Below are 20,297 nucleotides of genomic sequence, written 5' to 3'. Positions count from 1 at the left end.
AAGTGTCACATTGTGTCCAAAGGCCGTCAGCTGGAGTCTGACATACATGATGTAATGGTGTCTTTATGTGGTTGTACCACAACAAGGTGTTGTCCTTTCTACAGAGCAGCTTGTTTATATAAACTATAGTAGTACTTATCTGTTATCTACTGTGTATCCTGTGCTTGAATGGCTGCTCCCATGGCTACACAGCAGCTTGTTTATATAAACTATAGTAGTACTTATCTGTTATCTACTGAGTATCCTGTGCTTGAATGATTGCCCCCATGGCTACACAGCAGCTTGTTTATATAAACTATAGTAGTACTTATCTGTTATCTACTGTGTATCCTGTGCTTGAATGACTGCCCCCATGGCTACACAGCAGCTTGTTTATATAAACTATAGTAGTACTTATCTGTTATCTACTGTGTATCCTGTGCTTGAATGGCTGCCCCCATGGCTACACAGCAGCTTGTTTATATAAACTATAGTAGTACTTATCTGTTATCTACTGTGTATCCTGTGCTTGAATGGCTGCCCCCATGGCTACACAGCAGCTTGTTTATATAAACTATAGTAGTACTTATCTGTTATCTACTGTGTATCCTGTGCTTGAATGACTGCCCCCATGGCTACACAGCAGCTTGTTTATATAAACTATAGTAGTACTTATCTGTTATCTACTGTGTATCCTGTGCTTGAATGGCTGCCCCCATGGCTACACAGCAGCTTGTTTATATAAACTATAGTAGTACTTATCTGTTATCTACTGTGTATCCTGTGCTTGAATGGCTGCCCCCATGGCTACACAGCAGCTTGTTTATATAAACTATAGTAGTACTTATATGTTATCTACTGTGTATCCTGTGCTTGAATGGCTGCCCCCATGGCTACACAGCAGCTTGTTTACGTATATAAACTATAGTAGTACTTATATGTTATCTACTGTGTATCCTGTGCTTGAATGGCTGCCCCCATGGCTACACAGCAGCTTGTTTACGTATATAAACTATAGTAGTACTTATCTGTTATCTACCGTGTATCCTGTGCTTGAATGGCTGCCCCCATGGCTACACAGCAGCTTGTTTATATAAACTATAGTAGTACTTATCTGTTATCTACTGTGTATCCTGTGCTTGAATGGCTGCCCCCATGGCTACACAGCAGCTTGTTTATATAAACTATAGTAGTACTTATCTGTTATCTACTGTGTATCCTGTGCTTGAATGGCTGCCCCATGGCTACACAGCAGCTTGTTTATATAAACTATTAATGTGTTTCTAAAACAAACACACCAATTTTACCAGCAAAGGGCAACACTACATTATATTTTCATTACTTTAAGACACTTTGATTTTTTGGTATTGTTGTTCCTTTAACAATATGTGTCCTAATTCTAATGGGAAGAACAATTTTTGACCCCAGTCGCCTTTTGTGTATTGAAGAGAGTCCCACCAACCAAATAAATATTAAACTCAGTATAATTTCAAACTACATGGGCCGGTTAGGAATGAAGCAGCAGGTCTGCAGAAGAGATCAGAACCATCAGGGAACAGAACGTGAGTCAGTAGACTCTGAATTTCAATTTCATGCAGCGGGGAATAAACACTGGTCCATGGATATTTTCCAACGGTCTCTAGCTGTGTGTCAGGCTCCTGACGGTTACGCTTCCTAGCTTGGGTGTTAGTTACACAATGTTCAGAACATCAAGCAGCCTGACAGAAATCTATTGTTGAGTGCTGAGTTGTTATCAACATGTGATCTGTTGCCTCCCAGTGTCCGACAAAAAGAACTCTGGGACTGACTGGCACATCTCTTCCGAGAGAGTCCAAATACTTGCAGATTGAGACCCTTGTTGCTTCTCCAGAGCAGCATAATAAAGTAATGTTGTATAGAATTGGTTTATGCAAGAGATAGGTCTTTAGTCTTGCCATTTATTAAACGAGTGTACTTTCATATTTGAAAGGAGCTGGGTCTATTTATTGTTGGTGGAACACTGAGCAAAGTGCCTTCGCCTTTAAAGGGATCCTGTCATCGGTAAACATGTTTTTTTTCAAAACGCATGAGTTAATAATGCTGCTCCAGCAGAATTCTGCACTGAAATCCATTTCTCAAAAGAGCAAATAGATTTTTTTATATTCAATTTTGAAATCTGACAGGGGGCTCGACATATTGTCAATTTCCCAGCTGCCCCTGGTCAGGTGACTTGTGCCTGCACTTTAGGAGAGAAATGCTTTCTGGCAGGCTGCTGTTTTTCCTTCTCAATGTAACTGAATGTTTCTCAGTGGAACATGGGTTTTTACTATTGAGTGTTGTTCTTAGATCTACCAGGCAGCTGTTATCTTGTGTTAGGGAGCTGTTATCTGGTTACCTTCCCATTGTTCTTTTGTTTGGCTGCTGGGGGGAAAAGGGAGGGGGGTGATATCACTCCAACTTGCAGTACAGCAGTAAAGAGTGATTGAAGTTTATCAGAGCAGAATTCACATGACTTGGGGCAGCTGGGAAATTGACAATATGTCTAGCCCCATGTCAGATTTCAAAATTGAATATTAAAAAATCTGTTTGTTCTTTTGAGAAATGGATTTCAATGCAGAATTCTACTGGAGCAGCACTATTAACTGATTCATTTTGAAAATTTTTTTTTTTCCCATGACAGTATCCCTTTAAGGAAAGGCCTATTTAATTGGGGGCACCCCCAAGTGATTGTATTGACTTACCTCACACACCTGGCCGGTGCTCCTATCAAGAGAAAACTGCACCAGCCGGGGTTATTCCAGTGAGCACCATGGATCGATCGGCTTCCTTCTTCTTCTTTCTTCAAATTTCCTGGGGCAGACTAGAGCCAACTTCTTCATTAAAGTTCGGCTTTTTCTCGCTACTGAGCGTGTGCACCCGCGCAAAGATAGGAGCACTGTCCCGAGTTTTATTTGCCAGCTTAGACCTGAAGATGAAGCTTCATCCTCCTCAATCTTATACAGTATCCTGTATCCCGAAAAGTTATAAAAATTATTAAAAAAACACTGGCGTTCATATTTTAAAGTGGGATTGTATTTAAAAGTTGTGACTTTTAAAAAATGTTTAAATACTTTTTGAAAAGTTTTGGCATGCCACATTTGTTTTAGGGTGGGCTCATGTCTAGGGCATTAGAGGATCTTTTTTGTCTTTATTTTTATATTATAAGTGGCCGCTTCAAGCATTTGCACCAACATCTCTAATAAAGACATATATATGACCTATATGTACCCGCCCTATTCAAACTGACCTAAGCGCAAGTGTATTACGTTTCGGTAGTTAGAAAGTAATGTTAGTGAAAGTTCACTATGAAATCCTCGCTCTGATTAATTTACACTAGTGAAACTTCACCAGCGTTCGGCTGCTGAGACTTAACTTTACATTTTAGTGAATTAGTGTAGTGGTATCGAATTTTCGCCTGACAAAGTGTTGCGAAGTATGGCAAAGGCTTCACGGGCAAAAATTTGCCTTTTAGTGAATTTGCCCCAATATGTTTTGAAGAGGTACCTAATAATTACTGTCTAAGCTGAAGACTTCTTCTGGCTACTACACCTAGCCCTATAGATTTTATAGAGTATCCACAATGATATTCTATGAACCCTAGCTATAAAATGAATAGTTATGGCTTTGGGAACTGAATGTTGTATTCTTTCCACTGAATTATATAAAGACCTCCCTCTTCAACTGGTAGAGTTGCGCGACGCTACACCCTAATTATAGCAACATCCAGACCGATTGAAGAGCCATCAGATTAATCTTTTCCTGGCATATTTCCCCTTACATTTCAGAGTATGACACATGCCCATGTGAGGATGACAACGTGTAAAGGTTACAGGGTGGAGACGAAAGTTCTTTATCACATTCTCTGTGACTTCTGAAACCATAGATAACATGGCCTGATTAAATGTCTCTTTTATCCAGTCTAAAGGTGGCCATAGATGCACCGATAATATTGTACGAAACTAATTTCCGTACAATATTCAGTGAGTGTACGGTGGGAGATGAGCCAACTGAGATCGGCAGAAGACTTGGATATCAGTTGGCGCATCGATCGGGCTGGCCGGGAAAATTTTGATTGGGCACCTTTGAAGGCACCTGAATATCGGCCAGTGTTAGTGCTGAATCGTCAGATACAGGTAGAATTATATTGTTTCTATCTGTATATTTGACAATTCAACTCTACACGTGTGTATTAAAAAAAAACAATGTTTCCTGGAAAGATCTTTTCCAGGAAAGATTGTAACGTCTATGGCCACCTTAAAGGGGTCCATACACGGGCTGATAAAAGCTGCCGACAGACCGTGTCGGCAGCTTATTGGCCTGTGTATGGGGCCCCCGACGGGCTTCCCCGATTGAGATCTGGCCGGATCTCGATCGGATGGGACTAAAAATCCCATCGCGGCCGCATCTGTTCGTTGATGCGGTCCCGCGATCCAACCGCCCGTTACCATTCGTTAGGATCAAATCGTTGGGCCCTAGGGCCCACGATCGGATCAGCCCGATATTGCCCACCTCAAGGTGGGAATAACGGAGAGAGATCCGCTCGTTTGGCAACATCTCTCTGTGTATGGCCACCTTTAAAGCCATACACGGGCCGATAAAAGCTGCTGACAGACCAAGTCAGCAGCTTATTGGCCAATGTGTGTGGCAATCCAACTGGCTTCCCCAATCGATAGCTGGCCGAAAATCAGGCAGATCTAAATTGGGCAGGTTAAAAAATCCCGTTGGATTGCGGCCGCATCTGTGCGTTTATGCGGTTCCGCGATCTGACCACCCGTTTCGGATGCATTATGATCTGATTGTTGGGCCCTAGCACCCACAATCGGATCATCCCGATATTGGCACTTCAATGTGGGCGTATCGGAGAGAGATCCGCTCGTTTGGTGCCAAGTATAAACATTTCTGGCAGACATTTTTATAATGTAATGTGACTACATCATGTGGCAGACTCTTCTTTTAGTCTCCCAGGGGTAAATCTACAAATAAATGCAAAGAGCATTAAGAATATGAGTTCAGTCGACAGCAGAAGCACTCAGCAACTCGACCCCTTGGAACAAGGATAAGAACATCTAGAGCTTGTTCATTTGAGGCAGTCTGAAATAGACTTCTAATTATTGGCAGACTAAAGAAAATGGCATTAGTCCCAGGAAACTGCAACTACAGTTGCAGTCGAAATGGCACAGAGCAGTGATTAGGGCCGTTAATATAGATAGAAAGGCAACAATTGCATGTAAAACACTAAAACACATCTGGCCATTATTTCCTGTCTTTTCAGAAGCTCAAGTTCCAGATAAAGTTCCAAATTCATTTAACTCCACTTTTGTAAATAGCCCCACCAGAGATGACATTTTGCCTTAGTGATTAGGAGGTTGCTCTGTACCTCAAAACACTCAGCATTTTCCTCTTCCGCCATTTATTTAGCAGATGCCAAGTTCGAATATAGGTAGCCATGTGCCGCCAGATTCACTCATTTTGGAGAGGTTGCCAGAGGTTAAGTATGAGTGTTTCTGGGTTCGATATAACCACTCACGATAGATGCCAAATGATAATGATCTAATTGCTATCTCTGGAGCCAACAATCAGATCATACACTGAGGCTCGTCAGAGGAAACTTCTTCACATTTTGTAGTTCACAATTTTCAGCTGATTTATGATCAATGTACCCAACCATTTCCGAGACAAATCTCCTGTTCTTCGGGCGACTAATCTCTCTGAACTGCCTTCCCGCTGGATAGAATGAAAATCACCGGCGGGATGGCACTCGGATCGCTTCGTTTTCCAAAGTCGCCATGAAGTTTCCTTGTGAGTCAACTTCGGGCGACTTCAGAAAACGAATCGCTCGGAGTGCCATCCCGCCGGCGATTTTCATTCTGTCCGGCGGGAAGGCAGTTCGGGGAGATTTGTCGCCGGGCGACTAATCTCCCGAATCTGCCCGTGTGTCTCTGCCCTAAAGAGCTTTATTTTCCATCCTCATGTAATGAGTAAGGGATGTTCTAGTATACCACAGAGCCAGGCAATAGCAGTGTGCGTTACTGCGATATTTAACGCTTATTCAAGAAAGCCATTAAATATTCGATGAGCTTTCTGCTAACATCAGCTCAGGTGCGCCATTTTCTGCTTGTCTATACTTTTCTGGAAGTGCACATTCACACTGTACTATCAGTACGATCCCAGAATCCTCTATTCCAAGTTTTACTCTGTAAATACTCTCATATATAAAGTATGGGAAACATGACAATCCCCATGATGGACCACTATTTCACTTGGTGTTGGTTTGTTGGAACACTTTTCAGAATAGGATACCAGCTGGCTGAATAATCATCCTATATCTCAAGTTCTTTGTAAACCTGAACACTGCCACATAAATGTCCCCTGGTGTTACACCATCTCTGTTTGTGTAAGAGCAAGTTATGTCATGTCCCTTTAAGCACTTTGTAAAAAGCTATCGGCTCTCTCACATGCTAAGTGAGTGGTTCATCCAGAGAGCATTTTAGCCATTAGCCGTGTCCTGCAAGTGGCAGAAACACCTGACTCACAGACTTACTCACCCGCAGCTGATCAGCATTCCCTTTGTCTAATAAACGTGTTGCTCTTCATTCCTGTGCTGAGCGCATGTGATACCTGCCCTGTCCTGCTGCTTGCCTTACTACACACATGAATGCATCGTAATTGTTAGCTGAGTGCTGCTCTAGCTTCTGTACTGGGAAAGCTGGAATGGATCCATCTTCCCGATCTGTTGATTTCAAAAAGGCTTTTTGACTTTAGAAAAAGATCTGATGGCCTGAATCATGCAAATGAGGATGAGTTCTAAGGGTAATCTGATTAGATTAAGTTAAATCCCAATAAACTGACTCCAAGCAACTCTGCACGGCATTAACCTTGTATGTACCGCAGTCTTAATAGTTTTAATTGCTACTATAGACACCATCTCTCCAGCGCCGATTCAGGGTAAAACGCCGCCTGAGGCAGCTCCTGCAATGCCGCCCCCCTCCCCGGTTTACCAGTCGGGAGGGGAGGCAGGAACTCTAATGCGGAGAGCGCAATTGCACTCTCTCGCATTAGTAAAGCCGAATTTCCGGTTTAAAAACCGGAAATTCGGCTCTTAACGGTACCAGGAGTAGCTTTTTGCCGCCCCTGGAAACCTCTCCGGCGTGCCGCCTGAGGTGAGTTTCTCAACTTCAGCTCGCCCCTGCATCTCTCCCTACTATACCTGCTATCCCACAGTCACACTCCCTTCCCAGAGACTATTATCCCACTGTTACTATAGGCACCATCTCTCCCTACTATACCTGCTATCCCACAGTCACACTCCCTTCCCAGAGACTATTATCCACTGTTACTATAGGCACCATCTCTCTCTACTATACCTGCTATCCCACAGTCACACTCCCTTCCCAGAGACTATTATCCACTGTTACTATAGACACCATCTCTCCCTACTATACCTGCTATCCCACAGTCACACTCCCTTCCCAGAGACTATTATCCCACTGTTACTATAGGCACCATCTCTCCCTACTATACCTGCTATCCCACAGTCACACTCCCTTCCCAGAGACTATTATCCACTGTTACTATAGGCACCATCTCTCCCTACTATACCTGCTATCCCACAGTCACACTCCCTTCCCAGAGACTATTATCCACTGTTACTATAGACACCATCTCTCCCTACTATACCTGCTATCCCACAGTCACACTCCCTTCCCAGAGACTATTATCCTACTGTTACTATAGACACCATCTCTCCCTACTATACCTGCTATCCCACAGTCACACTCCCTTCCCAGAGACTATTATCCTACTGTTACTATAGACACCATCTCTCCCTACTATACCTGCTATCCCACAGTCACACTCCCTTCCCAGAGACTATTATCCCACTGTTACTATAGGCACCATCTCTCTCTACTATACCTGCTATCCCACAGTCACACTCCCTTCCTAGAGACTATTATCCACTGTTACTATAGGCACCATCTCTCCCTACTATACCTGCTATCCCATAGTCACACTCCCTTCCCAGAGACTATTATCCACTGTTACTATAGACACCATCTCTCCCTACTATACCTGCTATCCCACAGTCACACTCCCTTCCCAGAGATTATTATTCACTGTTACTATAGGCACCATCTCTCCCTACTATACCTGCTATCCCATAGTCACACTCCCTTCCCAGAGACTATTATCCACTGTTACTATAGACACCATCTCTCCCTACTATACCTGCTATCCCACAGTCACACTCCCTTCCCAGAGACTATTATGCACTGTTACTATAGACACATCTCTCCCTACTATACCTGCTATCCCACAGTCACACTCCCTTCCCAGAGACTATTATCCACTGTTACTATAGACACCATCTCTCCCTACTATACCTGCTATCCCACAGTCACACTCCCTTCCCAGAGACTATTATCCACTGTTACTATAGGCAACATCTCTCCCTACTATACCTGCTATACCACAGTCACACTCCCTTCCCAGAGACTATTATCCACTGTTACTATAGACACCATCTCTCCCTACTATACCTACTATCCCACAGTCACACTCCCTTCCCAGAGACTATTATCCACTGTTACTATAGACACCATCTCTCCCTACTATACCTGCTATACCACAGTCACACTCCCTTCCCAGAGACTATTATCCACTGTTACTATAGACACCATCTCTCCCTACTATACCTACTATCACACAGTCACACTCCCTTCCCAGAGACTATTATCCACTGTTACTATAGACACCATCTCTCCCTACTATACCTACTATCCCACAGTCACACTCCCTTCCCAGAGACTATTATCCACTGTTACTATAGGCAACATCTCTCCCTACTATACCTGCTATACCACAGTCACACTCCCTTCCCAGAGACTATTATCCACTGTTACTATAGACACCATCTCTCCCTACTATACCTGCTATACCACAGTCACACTCCCTTCCCAGAGACTATTATCCCACTGTTACTATAGACACCATCTCTCCCTACTATACCTGCTATCCCACAGTCACACTCCCTTCCCAGCGACTATTATCCACTGTTACTATAGGCAACATCTCTCCCTACTATACCTGCTATCCCACAGTCACACTCCCTTCCCAAAGACTATTATCCACTGTTACTATAGGTACCATCTCTCCCTACTATACCTGCTATCCCACAGTCACACTCCCTTCCCAGAGACTATTATCCATCTGTTACTATAGGCACCATCTCTCCCTACTATACCTGCTATCCCACAGTCACACTCCCTTCCCAGAGACTATTATCCACTGTTACTATAGACACCATCTCTCCCTACTATACCTGCTATCCCACAGTCACACTCCCTTCCCAGAGACTATTATCCCACTGTTACTATAGGCACCATCTCTCCCTACTATACCTGCTATCCCACAGTCACACTCCCTTCCCAGAGACTATTATCCCACTGTTACTATAGGCACCATCTCTCCTTACTATACCTGCTATCCCACAGTCACACTCCTTTCCCAGAGACTATTATCCACTGTTACTATAGGCACCATCTCTCCCTACTATACCTGCTATCCCACAGTCACACTCCCTTCCCAGAGACTATTATTCACTGTTACTATAGGCACCATCTCTCCCTACTATACCTGCTATCCCATAGTCACACTCCCTTCCCAGAGACTATTATCCACTGTTACTATAGACACCATCTCTCCCTACTATACCTGCTATCCCACAGTCACACTCCCTTCCCAGAGATTATTATTCACTGTTACTATAGGCACCATCTCTCCCTACTATACCTGCTATCCCATAGTCACACTCCCTTCCCAGAGACTATTATCCACTGTTACTATAGACACCATCTCTCCCTACTATACCTGCTATCCCACAGTCACACTCCCTTCCCAGAGACTATTATGCACTGTTACTATAGACACCATCTCTCCCTACTATACCTGCTATCCCACAGCCACAGTTATTCCTACTATACTTTGGGTATTACCTCAAGTGGAGTACGTAACAAATAAAAAATACAGTAACTATATGTTTTATTACTTATATAATATATTAATGTCATTTAATTGACAATACTAAAACTAAGAAGGTATGGGGAAGTGGATTGGGGTGAGGTAAGTGGCGCAGTGACACGGTTCATAAGTTTCCAGGCTTCCATAATCACCCCTTCAGTATAGGTGCAGAAGGATTCAGGCGAATCCGAATCCTGCTGAAAAAGGCTGAATCCTGGCCGAATCCCGAACCGAATCCTGGATTCGGTGCATCCCTACCCTAGATCACTTCAGATCCGGGTGGGCATCAATGCTAATCACAAACCCATCATAAAATAATTAAAATAAGGAAGGCAGAACATACCAATATATGAGAAACACCTGCCATAAAACCTCTTGTTAGAGGACTTGTCCTTCTCTTTATATAGTCACATGCCAGAGCTGAGTCTGTGAAATAGAAGCAGATGTTAGAAGTACACAAACTGTTTGCTGTAAATGAGATGTAACTAACTGCCATATAATTTGCTTTGTTGGGGCAAATTCAGAGAATTATAAAAGCAATTATAGTTTGAGGCAAAAGGTGTCTAAACTGCAGGTCTTGTCCCGTGACATCTCCCCACTGACTACCCTTGATTGATCCACCGTGTTATTTTTTTTTTGTGTTATAAGCCACAGGCAATATTAAAAAAATTATATGTTATGAAATACAGGCATCAATCAGGGTAACAGCATATCCTCACAAGTCTGTGCAATACAGTCTGTCAGCTGGGGAAGGAAATCTACTTTCCATTACTAGTATTCACTGTTAATCCATTTTCTTGGAATCCGATAAATGTTATTTGATTCTCTATACAGCCATACAGTGAGGCTCATATCAAATCTCTTATGGATTGCAAACCATGAGCCAATGCCGCTGGTGATTCACAACTCATATCCATTATGTGTACATGAATGTCATAATTATCGGACCACAAAAGAGAAGAAAACACATACACCCCATAATAAGTCAAAATCCAAGGCAGACATATTCAAATGTGCCAGTTGGGAAGGGGTTAGGCTGAGGGCCAGTGTCGCCTTTAAATACAGCCCTCGGTATTGGGTATTTCAATACTTCAGGCATTTTTGCCCAGCATGTTTGATTTACTAAAAAGAAGGGCAAATGTTTCAATTTAACCTTATGTCATTGCCCTTAAATATCCATCACCATTGTCTGTAGGAAGTATGATTATATAGGGGAGGAAGAGACTTACATTGGGCCCATATTTCCTCTATACCAACTGGTCCTATGTAGGGACCACTAATAATTCTCTCTCTATTATTTGATTTTTGGCTGGGTGGAAAATCCCATTAGCCGGAAGAGCATATTGGGTCATGAATATCGCCTACGGCAATGTATCAAAGGGCCCTGTACAACAACATTTTCTGGGATCCCTGGTCCCTGCCCAGGCCCCAAACCCCACCCCACACCCCAGGCCCCAAACCCCACCCCACACCCCAGTAAAAAGACCACACAGACATCAGCACTAAAGTAATAAAAAGCCATTGGTGGTCAGGGCCCCTATATTAGTTTAAAAAAAAAATTGGCGCCAGCGATCGCTGTAAAAGTTTTTAAAAAAAACATTGGTGGTCAGGGCTCTCCTACAAGTTAAAAAAATCATTGGTGGTCAGGGCCCCCCCTATAAATTTAAAAAAAAATTGACGCCAGTTTTTTTTTCCCAAAAAATTGGTGGCCAGGGACCTACTGTATATAGTGTTAAAACAATACATTGGTCACCAGAGATTTAATAAATTAAAAAAAACACATTGGTGTTCAGTGGAATTTACCTTAGGCTCCTTTCGTGGCTTCAGGTCTTTTAGCCACTTCGGGACGCCAACTTCGGCTCCTTTTCATGGCTTCTGGTCTTATCTCGGCTTTGGGGCTTAAGCTTCAGCTCCTTTCATGGCTTTGGGTCTTTTTATGTCTTCAGGACTTCAACTTGGGTCTTTTCGTGGCTTCGGGTCTTTTCACTGCTTTGGGACTTCCACTTTGGGTCTTTTCGTGGCTTCAGGACTTCAAATTCTGGTCTCTTTGTGGCTTTAAGTCTTTTTGCGGCTTCAGGACTTCAACGTCAGGTCTTTTTGCGGCTTTGGGTCTTTTAGCAGCTTCGGCTCTGTTCGCGTCTTCAGCTCCATTTGCAGCTTTGGGTCTTCCACACTTCAGGTGTTCGGGTCTTTGGGTCTTCGGTGCTTTGGGTCTTCGGATCTTCAGGGGTTCGGCTAATACGAAAAGTGCCCGGGGCTGGTACAGATGTACCTCCTGTGCCCTTCTGATGGAGGCCCTGCTGGTTTGTATAGACCTGATTTGGCCCACCACAGGGCTCTCTAATCAAACGTTTCGGTCCAAGCCTAGGACCTTTATCAAGATCTTGATAAAATTCCTAGGCTTGGACCGAAACATTGATCTGTTTTAATGTAACCAAATAAAATTATATTTTTATTAAATCCCAGTGTGCACTCATGCTTCTTGGACTTATATACATACATGTTTATATGAGTAGCACCTGGGTGCCTTTTTGGATTCCAGTGGAGTGCGGATCACGAAGGACTCTCTCTCTCTCTCTCTCTCTCTCTCTCTCTCTCTCTCTCTCTATATATATACAGTATATATATATATATATATATATATATATATATATGTTAATGAATTACAGTCCTATTTGCTGCTGTTCACAAGCTTCACTGCAGTTTACAGCCTAAATAAAAAAAAGATGCAAAAACTCTGATTGGACAGCCATCTTCACTGAATGAGGTGACCTCAATTTAGCATCATCCATCTTTATTATGTGGCCTCGATCCGATCAGTTTTTTACCGTACATTTCTGTATTCAGAACAGGGAGACGCTATTACCCTCCAAGGGTCAAAACATCTTGGAGAGAGTTTACAGCTTGCGGTTAATAAAAAACACTGAATTTGAATTAGGTCATATGAGCTAACGTTTCTATTCTATGTCAGGGGCCCTATGAACTCTTCAGCCCTTAGAAATCACTCTGTCACTTTTCACTCCCAGGAAATGCACCATATATAAGGCAGGATGCCGTGCATTTTTGGGTACAACACAAGGAATAATTGAGCTTCTCGCTTTATGTTAGTATACACAACAAAAACAAATGGCAAATATAATAGTTTTTGTATCTTCTGTGTGATTCAGTTGCATGGTATATTGTTAAAATATCAAGAAACAGGACTGATTTACAGTGCCAAATGCTGCAGGCCGGCAAGGGAACATACATTTCACTGAGCTAACTTTAGCTTTGAGGTAATGGTGCATTAAATAGCAGCTCCTGTGGTGACTGTGGGGGCGGCCATGTCTGCCTTGTGATCATTTCCTACTAGTTGTCATGCACGGTCACCATGTCAACATACTAGGATTTCTCGCTCAGAAACATTTCTCTATGAATAATGGCATATTGGACCATCAACTGTAATCAGTGCTTAGTGGCAGTGGCACATGGTGTATTCTCTAGCTCTGTTAAAATATTATAATATTTATAATATATAATATAATACACGAGTGATACTCAGAGTTCCCTGTATAACTCAGCCTGCAGCCTTGTGCCTTTATATGGTCACAGAACAACCCCTCAGTGACTTCTAATATCCTTATCATTTACAGTAGGGGGTACATTATCCCTTATAATACATGAGTGATACTCAGAGTTCCCTGTATAACTCAGCCTGCAGCCTTGTGCCTTTATATGGTCACAGAACAACCCCTCAGTGACTTCTAATATCCTTATCATTTATAGTAGGGGGTACATTATCCCTTATAATACATGAGTGATACTGAGAGTTCCCTGTATAACTCAGCCTGCAGCCTTGTGTCTTTATATGGTCTCAGAACCCCTCAGTGACTTCTAATATCCTTATCATTTACAGTAGGGGGTACACTATCCCTTATAATACATGAGTGATACTCAGAGTTCCCTGTATAACTCAGCCTGCAGCCTTGTGCCTTTATATGGTCACAGAACAACCCCTCAGTGACTTCTAATATGATTATCATTTACAGTAGGGGGTACATTATCCCTTATAATACATGAGTGATACTCAGAGTTCCCTGTATAACTCAGCCTGTAGCCTTGTGCCTTTATATGGTCACAGAACCCCTCAGTGACTTCTAATATCCTTATCATTTACAGTAGGGGGTACATTATCCCTTATAATACATGAGTGATACTCAGAGTTCCCTGTATAACTCAGCCTGCAGCCTTGTGCCTTTATATGGTCACAGAACAACCCCTCAGTGACTTCTAATATCCTTATCATTTACAGTAGGGGGTACATTATCCCTTATAATACATGACTGATACTCAGAGTTCCCTGTATAACTCAGCCTGCAGCCTTGTGCCTTTATATGGTCACAGAACAACCCCTCAGTGACTTCTAATATCCTTATCATTTACAGTAGGGGGTACATTATCCCTTATAATACATGAGTGATACTCAGAGTCCCTGTATAACTCAGCCTGCAGCCTTGTGCCTTTATATGGTCACAGAACCCCTCAGTAACTTCTAATATCCTTATCATTTACAGTAGGGGGTACATTATCCATTATAATAAATGAGTGATACTCAGAGTTCCCTGTATAACTCAGCCTGCAGCCTTGTGCCTTTATATGGTCACAGAACTCATTGATTTCATACATCCTTATAATTTAGAGTGTACATGTCATAAAATATCATCAATCTTTGTTATTAGCTGTAAATATTGGACTGCACTTATCTCATAGCCTTGGCTCAGTGCTAATCATTTGCTACCTCTCCTTTATTTAATGTTATTTCCAGTGGAAACAAGGCCCACAACAACATTTGTTTAGAGGCCAGTCATGTGGTAACCAGGTTGGGGGAAATTACAGAAAGATTTTTTTATAAATAGGAAGCAGAAGGAAAGATTTGTAATGTGAAAATAAGTTTATATTACTTTGCTGGCATAATATAAGAGGGCAATTTTAGGGATGTTTAACTATTCTGGTACAGAGTTTTTGGGGGCAGGATTTCTAACATTTACTGGCCAAGTCAACCCCAACATTAAAATGTGCCTAAAAGAAAATATCATTCTATTCAGCTTTCCAATATACATGTATTAAACATTTTCAGTGTTTTTAAAGTTATTTGTAAAAACAATTGCTATCGAAAGCAGCATTTGCTTAACTCCTGGTTGTTACCGTTTAAAAAATGTTGCAAAAGACTGAGTTCCCCAGCAGCAAAGTCAGGTCTGTTAATCAGCTGCCTTATCTTACATTGTATCAACAGTCTGAACCATCAGTGCAGAGAACAGAAAGGGATGACAAACACAGCTTTTAGTAGCAATTCATAAACAAATAATTTAAAGACCACAGAAAATCTGCAATCAATGTATATTGCAAAGATGCTTAGAATTATGTTTTCTTTCATTCGGCAAAATCAGTATGGAACATATGGCATTTTTAGCCATGTTCATTTTTAGGGTTTAGTTCTCCTTTAAAATCTGCACACACGAAATGATTCACAAGAAGAGAAGCAGTATAGTGTTATAGTGTTGTGGTTTAGGTAATCACAAACAAGTTCAGGGAAAGGTACAGGAGAGCGACAGGTATTGGGGTGTTCTCACCTTGAGCACCTGATGAAGGATCACTAGATGCAAAACATGTTGTGCATTATTAGGACAACATCTCTCAGCATCTGTTTCTCTTCATTCTGTCTTCATTCAGGAGTTGGCTGTCAGATGAATGATCCAATATATCTTATAGGGGGGCTCCTTTTGCCTAGAAGATGTATTAGAGCTCACTCTATTAAAATCCCAAGACATCATGTCTCTCTACATGCAGAATTTGTGCAAAAGGCAGTTATTTTGTTACATTTTGTTTGTACTGAAATCAGTTATTTGAGTGAGCTCTAATTCATCTGCTAGGAAAGGAAGAACCCCCATAAGATATATTGGATATTGAACTTGAATATCTGACACCCAACTGCTGCATGAAGACAGAATGAAGAGAAACAGATGCTGAGAGAGGGATAGTGAACATAAACTTGATTATTACAGAAATTTTGCAGAATATTTTATTGATTGTATTTAGAAAGTTTCTTCATCAGCATGATGAAGCTTATATTCAACTTTCATTTTCACAATAGTTCCCCTTTAAAGAGAAAACATCATCTTTCAATTGCAGACACTTAGGGGCAGATTTATCAAGGGTCGAATTTCAAGGTGATGGGAGTTTTTGAAAAAAAAATAAGACCAACCAAAATTTATTAAAAAAAAATCAAATTTTTTAACTTTGAATAGGCTGTCGATTGTTCTAATCGAATTCAGATCGTATTCGATCGTATTCGATTCAAAGTTTTTTATAAGAAAAACTTTGCTTTTTCAAAGTCCACCAAATGACTCCAAATAGGTTCTAGGAGGTCCCCCATAGGCTAAAACAGCAATTCGGCAGGCAGTCATTTTGCCACTTCGCCGATTTACTAACGGTCCCTGGCGTAAATTCGCTAGCGTAGTAGACAGACTCTAGTGGTACTTCGCACCATTACGCTAGGCAAAGTTGCGCTCTGGCGAATGGATGTAACTACGCTAATTCACTAATTTGTGGATTTTACTGAATGTTACCTCTTTACTTCACCACCTCAGACCAGGCGAAGTGCAATAGAGGAGTTTCTCTAAAAATAATTTTTTTCTAAGTCCCAAAAAACGCTGGAGTTTTTTACTTTTTACTGGGTGATAGGCTGAAAAAGATTGAAAATGTTTTTTGGGGTACCCTCCTTCTCCCTTATATTTGGCACCTAAACTATACAGTGGGCACATGTGTAGGGCAATATCAGAACCCTATTTAATTTTATTACGTTTCCCAGGCCTTATGTAGTGTAATGTAGATACTGCAGCATACACGTCCATTGTACTTTAACTGCACGCCGTATGCTAATTAGGCATCGCTAGCGTAACTTCGGACTGCTTATCGTATTATCGCAACTTCGCAACCGTTCGGTAACCTGTGCGCAACTTCGGATCTTCGTGAATTTGAGCAGCCCTGGCGAAACTACGTCTGGTGAAGTGTGGCGAAGTCGTCGCTAGCGCATTTTCGCCGCACAGTGAATTTGCTCTATGGTCTTGGCTATGAGCCTTGGAAACTGTGTGCATAATCCAGTTCTGCACCAAATACTGGTCTGCCCTTGAATGATCCAACCCTGGGCAGCAGTACATGTTTACTCTAAAAACACAAAAGCCTGTAACTTTATCTTTGCATTTGCACGTTCATATGATACAGCCTCACGGATGTGCTTCATTCTTCCACCTGTTCTCTCCATGTAACACGGCAGGTACAAGCTTAGCCCCACGAAAGAAACCACATATGTTCTTTTTCACAGTATCTGCCCCTCCCCCCAGTACTTACATCATAAAAACTGGACTTTTTTTTTTACAAAATAGTTGTCCTTCCAAATGTAGATATTCGCAGTAAACTTGCTTTACGTAGGATGATGGGGGTTATGGGGTCATGGGACACAGCACTGGTTGATGGGTGGGGGTCTGGTTAAGGAATGTTTTAATTGTATCAGCAAACTGCAAAAACTACAAATGAAAAAAGAAAAATTAATAATAATGTTTCTTTTTACAACCACACGGCCTTTTGCTGCTGAAATTGACATATGCCTCACAGCATCCCAGTGTAAACAGTTCAGCCATGCAGTACCCCCAGTCTATCCTAAAACCCACTCACCCTCCAAACTGCAGTGTTTTTGGGTCTGTAATATGAAAATGTCCAACAAACAGAACTGATAGTTAAGGTAATGCAACATAATAACTGTGGCTTTGTGCCATTACAGAACCAAAAAGTGACTTCTAATATCCTTATCATTTACAGTAGGGGGTATATTATCTATCACAATGCATGAGTGATACTACGAGTTCCCTGTATAACTCAGCCTGCAGCCTTGTGCCTTTATATGGTCACAAAACAACCCCTCAGTGACTTCTAATATCCTTATCATTTACAGTAGGGGGTACATTATCCCTTATAATACATGAGTGATACTCAGAGTTCCCTGTATAACTCAGCCTGCAGCCTTGTGCCTTTATATGGTCACAGAACAACCCCTCAGTGACTTCTAATATCCTTATCATTTACAGTAGGGGGTACATTATCCCTTATAATACATGAGTGATACTCAGAGTTCCCTGTATAACTCAGCCTGCAGCCTTGTGCCTTTATATGGTCACAGAACAACCCCTCAGTGACTTCTAATATCCTTATCATTTACAGTAGGGGGTACATTATCCCTTATAATACATGAGTGATACTCAGAGTTCCCTGTATAACTCAGTCTGCAGCCTTGTGCCTTTATATGGTCACAGAACAACCCCTCAGTGACTTCTAATATCCTTATCATTTACAGTAGGGGGTACATTATCCCTTATAATACATGAGTGATACACAGAGTTCCCTGTATAACTCAGCCTGCAGCCTTGTGCCTTTATATGGTCACAGAACAACCCCTCAGTGACTTCTAATATCCTTATAATTTACAGTAGGGGGTATATTATCCCTTATAATACATGAGTGATACTCAGAATTCCCTGTATAACTCAGCCTGCAGCCTTGTGCCTTTATATGGTCACAGAACCCCTCAGTGACTTCTAATATCATTTACAGTAGGGGGTACATTATCCCTTTTAATATATAGATATTAAACACACTGCACTGGCAGACATCATCTCTGTAGCTGGACAAGCCTTGTGTGATATCCAAGGTTGGCAATTACAACTTACATCACTAAAACATGATTCATTTCAAATTCACCCTCACCGGGATCCTTAGAGATGAGACAGTGCCTGGCTCAAAGCAATTGTCAATGTGTATTTGATTATATAACCAGCTCGTGTATAACAGCAGCAGGCACAGCACTCTGACAGAACACTGATAGCAAGACTTCCCAGAGCTGGGAGCAAACAGCCTTTCCCAAAGCATATTGTATTATTTATGGGATGCTACTCTGATATTCTGCGGAGACGCGGGCCCAGTAACAGGCATGTAAGTAATAGCCAAGAAAGTGAAACAGGTGCTGCCTTTATGGCCTGTCTGCATATTGTATTTTATTACTGATAACAGGTTGTACTCTGCATCTTCAACACATACAGGCTTCATTTTAACTTAAAGGGATTCTGTTATGATTTATATGATGTATTTTTTATTTCTAAATGACACTGTTTACACTGCAAATAATTCACTTTACAATATAACATTTCATTTGTGAACCAACAAGTGTATTTAGTTGTTATATTGGTGTGTAGGTGCATCTCAGGTCATTTTGCCTGGTCATGTGCTTTCAGAAAGAGCCAGCACTTTAGGATGGAACTGCTTTCTGGCAGGCTGTTGTTTCTCCTACTCAATGTAACTAAATGTGTCTCAGTAGGACATGGATTTTACTATTGAGTGCTGTTCTTAGATCTACCAGGCAGCTGTTATCTTGTGTTAGGGAGCTGCTATCTGGTTACCTTCCAATTGTTCTTTTGTTTGGCTGCAGGGGGGAAAGGGAGGGGTGATATCACTCCAACTTGCAGTGCAGTGACTGGGGAAGCTGGGAAACTGACAATATATCTAGCCCCATGTCAGATTTTAAAATTAAACATAAAAAAATATGTTTGCTCTTTTGAGAAACAGATTTCAGTGCAGATTTCTGCTGAAGCAGTACTTTTAACTGATGCTTTTTGAAAAAAAAAAAAATTTTAGTGCTCCTTATAATTCACTTTCCATGTGTTGTGCTAGGACAGTTTGGGATTAGTTATATTTTGGGGGAGGGTTCTGAATAACTGAACTTTTTTTCCTGATGTGCAGGTGACGTATTTCTGGTGACCCTGATAATGAGATGCTGGCTGCCAAACTAAAAGATTGATAGGTGTTCATTTGTTTTTAAAAACGAATTGGAAGTTTGCTTTCAAACCCGCCCCCCAAGCTAAAAATTGTCAGAGGGCACCAGTCGGACTGGGGTACATGGGACCCAACTCAAGGGCCCACTACCCAGCCACCATCGCTCCTGCTCCACCACAAGCTAAAGTTGTTCCTGCTCTGCTACTTACATTGCTGTTGAAAATAAAAGATTGCTGTGGAAAGACCTTTGGGCCGCTGGCTTTCAGATGGCAGGACCCAAGAGGGTTAGAGCCCACCGGCAATTTTTCCTGGTGTCCTGGTGGACCAGTGTGACCCTGGGTGGCACCTTCAGCAGGCAGCGGAGTTTGGCTGGAGAGGGATCGTATCATACAGCCCCCCTGTTTCCTGGGCCACTCCACGGGGTC

Source organism: Xenopus laevis, chromosome 8S (assembly GCF_017654675.1).
Source record: "Xenopus laevis strain J_2021 chromosome 8S, Xenopus_laevis_v10.1, whole genome shotgun sequence".
Taxonomy (NCBI): Eukaryota; Metazoa; Chordata; class Amphibia; order Anura; family Pipidae; genus Xenopus; species Xenopus laevis.
Note: the sequence above shows the minus strand (reverse complement) of the source record.